Genomic DNA, 8,919 nt, shown 5'->3' with positions numbered 1-8,919 from the left:
TCATACACTAGATACTACAAACACGATATAGGGTTCCGATCTACCAAATTGTGAAGGGATGACACTGATGTTGGAGACGGTGATGGCGATGCTAGTGAAGATGTTGATGGAGAGACCCCCTACGCCCTAGAGGAGTTGGTGGTGATGATGGCGTCAATTTTCCTTCGACGGAAGTTACAGGGCAACAGGATCCGCCCGCTCCCGGAAAAAAAAAACTAACTTTCGCCTCTGCCACCGTCTCATAAAAATCCCTCAAAATTATGGCATAATTTTCCCGCCCGATGAGGGTCTTGTAAAAGGAGGGGACAAGGTGTGCTCAAGGGCACATGTGGGGCCCCATAGCGCGACCAACAAGGGGGTGCAATTTGGGCCTCGTGGCTCCCATCTTGTGCCTCCAATGTTGGTGCCCTTGCATGTGATGAAAATCGACTCTGGTTTTTTTTTTGAATTAATTGATCTCCGTAAGGTCTCTTAAAAGGAAAAATGAAGAAGATGTTTTCTTCCTCCCACAATTAAATACCAGAACATTGGGACGTTGGGAGAAAGTCCCATAAATCTTCTAAAATATGGTTAAAATCTCCATAATCATGCAAGTATCATAGTAAAACATGGATGGCATGACATAGAATTGGTGGTACAAAATGCATGTATCAACACCTGACCGATGCGCAGCTCCGTCGTCGTTGCTGCGGCTACCAGAAGAAGGAAAGACGGAAACTAGCAACCCCGAGCTCGACGAGACTCAATCACTGAAGAAGCTTTGTGAACCTAAAAAGTGGGTCGCCAAACATGACTCCTTTGTCGTTGGGGATCATCGGTTGGGGCCATCATCCCCGAGTCTATCGCCGAGCTCCAAACCTCGTATACCCTATCGATGGCATCTAGGGGTGAAGCCGAATTTGCTGGCCACGAACAATGCCAACCTGAGCATGTCTCACCATCTCCGGCCCATCGCCGGTGACCCGGCAAAGACCAACTCCCTTATAGACTTTGGATCTCGAGTTTATCTTCAGTGCAAAGCCAGAGTAGAATAAGAACAAGCTGGTAAAAGACCAAGCATAGAAGTGATCTATATTTATAGACACACATGAAGCATTGTTCAATTATCCAACATGCAATGGTTGATCTTGTTCAAACGGTAAGAGGTAATTGCTAGAGTTTCTGTTATGAAGTTCATGTTTGTATGATTTTTGATTCAGAAATCTTTCTTTACAATTGAATATGCCTAATTTGATGATACGATGCTCGTATTTCTTTTATCAACCATAACCTCATTGATGCATGATATGATCTATTCGCTTATTTGCTCGAGGACGAGCAAATGTTTAAGCTTGGGGGAGTTGATACGTGTATTTTGCATCATCATTACTGCTACATATAGGATTAGTTTTGATTGTTATTTGCCTTCATACATTGTTATTCATGCATTTTTAGATGATTTCCAGGACTTTCCTACAAAGTCCCCTTCTTTGGTATTTAATTCCTGGGAGGCAGAAAACCTCCTTTTTTATATTTTATTTGTTTCAGGACTTTCTGGATCGCTAAAAATCGAGGGGAAAATACTTGATTAGTTTTTCACCCGAAGAAAGGCTATGAGCGAAAGAACCACGCGAGAGGGGTCACGAGGGCCAAACGAGCACAGGTGGCGCCCTACCTGGCTGGGCGCGCCACCCTCACTCGTTTGCGCCTCGAGCGTCGCCTCGGGCCCCCTTTATATGAGAAGCTCCATTTCGCCCAAAAACCTAAGCCATATTTTTCCCGAGATTTATTGAGGCGGCGACGGAGGTGAAAGTCCTCTCCTACTGATACGTCCATTTTGCATCACTATTTTATATCATAATTTGCTGTTATTCATTGATATATTTCATATTTAGAGATGATACTTATGTTATTTCACCTATTTTGCATGTTTCATGATTATTGAAGAATTATTCACCGGAGTCAGGATTCTGCTGGAAAAAGCGCCGTCAGGACACCATATTTCTAAAGATCAACAATTGACGGAAATTATACAGAACATCTTATTTTTCCAGAAGATGGAGCCAGCCAAAAGGAGGGACCGAGGAGGGCCGCCATGGGCCCCCCATAGGCCGGCGCGGGCCCAGGCCTGGCCGCGCCGCCTTGTGGGGAGGGGGCCCACAGCCCCCTTCGGCCGCCTCTCCTTCGCGTACTTCTTCGTCCCGAAAACCTAAGGCACGGGGGATAAGCCAGAAGGGACACAACCGCCTCTGCGGGGCGAAAACACACCAGAGAGAAAAGAGCTCTCCGGCGGGCAGGAATCCACCGGGGAAATTCCCTCCCGGAGGGGGAAATCGTCGCCATCGTCACCGTCATCGAGCTGGACATCATTGGGATCATCATCATCATCATCATCTCCACCATCTACACCGCCATCTCCACCGCTGCACCTCGTCACCGCTGTAACATCTAGGGTTGAATCTTGATTGTTTGATAGGGGAAACTTTCCCGGTGTCGATTAATACTTGTTATTGATGCTATTGAGTGAAACCATTGAACCAAGGTTTATGTTCAGATTGTTATTCATCATCATATCACCTCTGATTATATTCCATATGATGTCTCGTGAGTAGTTCGTTTAGTTCTTGAGGACATGGGTGAAGTCTAAATGTTAGTAGTGAACTATGTTGAGTAATATTTAATGGTTTGATATTTAAGTTGTGGTGTTATTCTTCTAGTGGTGTCATGTGAACGTCGACTACATGATACTTCACCTTTATGGTCCTAGGGTAGTACATCTTGTATTCGTTTGCTAATTGTGGGGTTGCCGGAGTGACAGCAACCTGAACCCCCGTTAGTATATGGATGCAGGAGGGATAGCAGGATCTGAGAGTTTAAGGCTGTGGTTAGATTTATCTTAATTACTTTCTTGTATTTGCGGATGCTTGCAAGGGGTATAATCACAAGTATGTATTAGTCCTAGGAAGGGCGGTGCATTAGCATAGGTTCACCCACACAACACTTATCAAAACAATGAAGATTAATCAACTATATGAAGCGAAAGCACTAGACTAAGATCCCCGTGTGTCCTCAAGAACGTTTGGTCATTATAAGTAAACAAACCGGCTTGTCCTTTGTGCTAAAAAGGATTGGGCCACTCGCTGCAATTATTACTCTCGCATTTTATTTACTTGTACTTTATTTATCTGCTATATCAAAACCCCCGAATACTTGTCTGTGAGCATTTACAGTGAATCCTTCATCGAAACTTCTTGTCAACACCTTCTGCTCCTCGTTGGGTTCGACACTCTTATTTATCGAAAGTACTACGATACACCCCCTATACTTGTGGGTCATCAAGACTATTTTCTGGCGCCGTTGCCGGGTAGTGAAGCGCTATTGGTAACTGGAATTGGTAAGGAAAACTTTTACTGTACGTGCCGATTTTGTTTCTGCTTGCTGCTATAAGTCATTATGGAGAGATCTTCTCTTGAATTTCTATTCGGGAAATCTACTACTACTGCAATGGTAGTGGATGAGGCGCCAGGTGAGGAAGTAATACCATATAAGATACCTACGAAAATTATTGAACGTGTTGTGGATAACCGCTATGAAGGGGATGGAACTGTTCATCCTGGAGATCATTTATTGTTTTTACATGAATTATGCGGGTTATTCAAGTGTGCAGGTATTTCAATGGATGAAGTTAGGAAGAAATTATTTATTATGTCGCTGTCTGGTAAAGCGGAGCATTGGTACAAACTGCTGAAGGATGGGCGTTCTCTTGATTGGAAGGATATTGTGCCTCTATTTTATTCTAAGTTCTATCCTCCAAGTGAAATTCACAAAGACTGAAACCGTATATATAATTTCTGGCCTCATGATGGAGAGATTGAAGTCTTTAATGCTCAAATGTCCCATTCATGAGCTTCCTGGTAATATTATCATTGATAATTTCTATGCAAGACTTTCTTTTCAAGATAAAACCTTGCTGGATACTGCTTGTTCTGGATCATTCACACGCAATAAAAAAGAGTTTAAATGGGACCTTCTTGATCGAATCCAAGAAAATACTGAAGGATGGGAGAATGACAAAGGTAGAGTGTCATGTATAAATTATGATTATGAATGCATTGAAACTTTTATGGATACTGATAAATGTCGTGATATGAGTGTTATATATGGTCTTGACTCTCAAGTTGTTGCAAATATTTATAAAGCCTTTGCCTCTCATTTTGAATTGCCTAGGAAGAATTTTGATAAGTATCATGAACCTTATAAAGATAAAACTGATTCACCTAAAGGTAAATGTATTGAAATTAAAACCGTTGATCATGTTCTTCCTGAAGCTTATATTGAAAAAACTCCTTTCCCTGCTAAAATGAAAGAGTATTCTGTTATAACTAGTGTAGTTAATAAAAGTGCAAAGAAACCTATAGAACCTGAGGAGCAAATAAAGGTTGAACCTGCTGTTGCAATAGTTAAAGATCTTGTTACTGAAAATGTAGAAGATGGTCATATTATTTTATGTGAAGATGCTTCTAATATTGTTTCGCATCCTAATAAGTCTAGGAAAGCCAGTGTTCTTGTGCTCTCTGTTCGAATTGGTGATCATTGTTATTATGGTTTATGCGACATTGGTGCAAGTATTAGTGCCATTCCTTATGAGCTCTACACGGAAATCATGCATGAAATTGGTTCTTGTGAACTTGAAGATATTGATGTGGTTATTCGGCTAGATAATAGAGAAACTATCTCTCCCATTGGTATTGTTCGAGATGTGGAAGTTCTATGTGGTAAGATTAAATATCCTGCTGACTTTTTGGTACTTGGTTCTGCTGCTAGTAAGTCTTGTCCTATTATTTTTGGTAGACCTTTTCTGAATACTTGTGGAGCTATTATAGATTGCAAGAAAGAGAAAATTGTTACTAAATTTGCTGGTGAATCTTATGAGTTTAACTTCTCTAAATTTGCCAAAACTCCTTATAAAGCTGATTTGCCTAATGATGATTTTAGAGTTGAACAGTGTGCATCTATTGCTATTGCTCCTAATAATCCTTTGCAGCAACATTTGGAGGATAGTGAGAGTGAAGTTTTTAGGGAAGAAAGGGATGAGCTTGATGAAATTTTCCTTCGTCAACCTATTCTTAAACATGACTTACCGGTTGAAGATTTAGGTGTAACACCACCACCAAAGGAAGATCATGTATTTGATTTGAAACCATTACCTGATAATCTTAAGTATGCTTATATTGATGATAAGAAAACATATCCTGTTATTATTAGTGCTAAGCTTTCAGATATTGAGGAAGAAAGGTTATTGGAAATATTGAAGAAACACCGAGGAGCTATTGGCTATACTCTTAATGACTTGAAGGGGATTTCTCCCGCTATTTGCCAACATGCCATAAATATAGAAGATGATGCAAAACCTGTTGTTGAACATCAGCGTCGTCTAATTCCCAAGATGAAGGATGTGGTAAGAATGAGGTATTAAAACTTCTTGAAGCAGGTATTATATATCCTATTAATGATAGTAGATGGGTTAGTCATGTGCATTGTGTTCCTAAGAAAGGAGGAATAACTGTTGTACCTAATGATAATGATGAGCTCATTCCTCAAAGAGTAGTTGTAGGGTATAGAATGTGCATTGATTTTCGAAAAGTTAATAAAGTTACTAAGAAAGATCATTACCCTTTACCTTTTATTGATCAAATGTTAGAAAGGTTGTCGAAGAATACTCATTTCTGCTTTCTTGATGGATATTCTGGGTTTTCACAAATTGCTGTTAGAGCTAAAGATCAAGAGAAAACCACTTTCACTTGTCCCTATGGAACTTATGCTTATAGGCGTATGCCTTTTGGTTTGTGTAATGCTCCTGCTATCGATGTCTACTCACGCTTCTTTCCCCGTAGACAGGTGTTGGGCCTCCAAGAGCGAGAGGTTTGTAGAACAGCAGCAAGTTTTCCCTTAAGTGGATCACCCAAGGTTTATCGAACTCAGGGAGGAAGAGGTCAAAGATATCCCTCTCAAGCAACCCTGCAATCACAAAGCAAGAAGTCTCTTGTGTCCCCAACACACCAAATACAGTAGCAACATGAGCAAACTCAACAATAATAACTTTCAGTAGCAACATGAGCAAACTCAACAATATAACTATCACATAAAGCATTCTTATCATGAGTCTCATGCATAAAATTATTACTCTCCACATAAACATAATCAATTTTATTAGTTGTAGCGGGAGCAAATTCAACAAAGTAGCTATCATTATTATTCTCATCATCAAATATAGGAGGCATATTGTAATCATAATCAAATTTATCCTCCATAACAGGCGGTACTAAAAGACTACTATCATTATAATCATCATAAATGGGAGGCATATCATAATCAACATAAACTTTCTCCTCAATACCCGGAGGGCTAAAGAGATCATTTTCATCAAAACCGACCTCCCCAAGCTTAGAATTTTCCATAGCATTAGCAACAATGGTGTTCAAAGCGTTCATACTAATATCATTGCTACTAGCATGCAAATAAGATTCCATAGGTTTTTTAATTTTCGCAGCAAACAATCCATGTCTGTTGACGTCAGAAACCCACCGGCGGGCAGCGACTGGTCAACACCGTAGAGCCGGGAACAACTAGGGCTGCGGCTGGCCCCAGTCCCTCAGAGCGACGGCCCGCAAAGCCTCCTGGTCGCGCGCCGATGCAAATTGCAAGGGCGTGCCACCCGACCTATACCTGGTCGGGAAGGTGTGGATGATGCCTCGCTTAGTTTCTGCGGGGCACACACGTACACGTTAAATACGAGCCTCGATCGGCTCTCAGGTTATCTTGTGAATCGGCTCATAGAGCCGATCCACCCATGATTCGTCCAAGGTGGCCGAATATATGGTGGTCCTGCTTGATCAAGATAAAGCATATGAGATCTACGACGATTTAGGGTTTTCACCGCATAATCGGATCATCCTACTCACGATTGGGCCTAGCGCTCGCGCACGGTGATCGTAAGCCGATCCTAGACAAGGCCTAAAAACCAACACGAAGTTGATCCTCGGAACGTCCTGTCTAGGGCCAGCAAACTACACCGTACACGCCGCCGGATCCTCCAACCCTTTGTAAGGCCTAACTATTGCGGATGTTAAACTAATCCTTGATGAATCAAGGAGCAACCGTAACGGATCAGATCTACTAAATAATGATCAAGCGGGGTGCCGCCCTGCACCCATGATGAGGTACAGGGACGGCTAGATGCGCAAGGGTTGCACTACGACAGCATATGATACTAAGAACAATGCTAACCCTAACACATCTATGATAACTACGTTGCTCGCCATCAAAAGGCTTCGGCACGAGCAACGCATGAACAACGTAGGCAGGCTCGTGCTGCCTAGATCGCAAGATGCGATCTAGGCAGCATGGTGCTTACGGAGAAACCCTCGAGACGAAGGGGTGGCGATGCGCCGAGATTGGTTTGTGTTGAACGTTGGTTGTTGTTTATTCCATAAACCCTAGATACATATTTATAGTCCGAGGGACTTTCTAATGTGGGCGTGCACCAAACCGTGCACGGGTAAAACTCTAACTTCTAAACTAAGATGCGATCTAATATGTTACAGATACATGGGCAGTTTAGCCCAACTTGGTATAAAAGGCCGATTCACGTATTTCTTCCATGTACAATCTTCACGTCCATCTTGATCGCGGCCCACCTCTGGCTTGGTCAGATTCTGGTGATAACACATGCCCCCTGGTTTTGGAAATGACATTTCCAAAATCATTACGCTTTCCTTCGCCGGGTCATGTCGTGGCGAAGCGGAACCGCCACGGCATTTTCCATGATGACGTCTTGCCTTCTCGGCTTCTCCGCACGATTTGACGGTTCTGGCACCACGTCTTCGGGAACTGCTTAGGCATTAAACCGTAAATTCCCCCTTTTATTTGGCCACTTCCTGTAGCTTCCTCCTTCACCCCCTTTCGCACTAGCACTTCCCAAAAGCCCTCCTCTGCCGCCATGTCTTCCTCTTCTTCCTCTTCATCGGGTCTCTCTGCTCAGTCCTCCCCCTTCCGCGAGCCAACGCCGGAGTGGGACCCGGTGGAGGCCCATGCGGCCAACACCCGCCGCGCCATCGAGGCCGGGGACGACCCGAGCCACAACTTCTCCATTTGGTCAAAGGACGACCAGTCCCTGAACGATGGGGAGAGCGACCTCTGCTTCCTCGCCAATGAGGAAGCGGTGGAGGAAAGCGACGACGACCACCTTTCCTGGGACGGGGCCCCCTCCTCCGAGGAGGCGGAAGAGAAGGAGGAGGAGGAAGAAGATGACAGCTCGTCCGACGAGCCACCGGCCAAGCGCCACTGCCCCTGGCCCGGCAATCTCAGCGACTTCGACAGCGACGATGACGCTGACGAGGTGGATGAGGACAACGAAGGTCCCGCCGATGGCCGCCACAGCAGCGATGATGAGCCGGCCGGGAACAGCGCCGACGACAGTGATGAAGACGGCGATGAGGGCAGCAGCGGCCCCTAGATAGGGTAGAGCTAGGAGTAGTAGATGGGGCAATGTTCCCCCTAGCAATGCCTTTTGAGAGCAATCGGCTCTTTATGTAAGAAATCCTTGTTTATCAATGAAGAATTCCCCAATTTGATCTTACTCGATTTCCTTGGTGACAATTTAGCCGATTGCCCTTCGTACTCGAATCTACCGATTGTCGATTCGGTCGATGCTCAATGAGCCGATGGCGAACATCGGTCTCTTTCTTGATAATTCTTGAGATAAATCCATCCGGATCTCCAAACTCTTGGTCAAACAGGGCCAAGCCACAATCGTGCAAACCCCAGAACTTGGAAATGCAGATTCAACTGAATGGGATATTAGACTTAGCGGCAAACTCCAACAATAATGTCCAGCTTCCTTATTATCTTTAAATTTCAGACATTCTTCTGCCACACTAT

The sequence above is a fragment of the Lolium rigidum genome, chromosome 5 (assembly GCF_022539505.1).
Source record: "Lolium rigidum isolate FL_2022 chromosome 5, APGP_CSIRO_Lrig_0.1, whole genome shotgun sequence".
In the NCBI taxonomy this organism is placed as follows: Eukaryota; Viridiplantae; Streptophyta; class Magnoliopsida; order Poales; family Poaceae; genus Lolium; species Lolium rigidum.
This window is presented reverse-complemented; position numbering follows the sequence as displayed.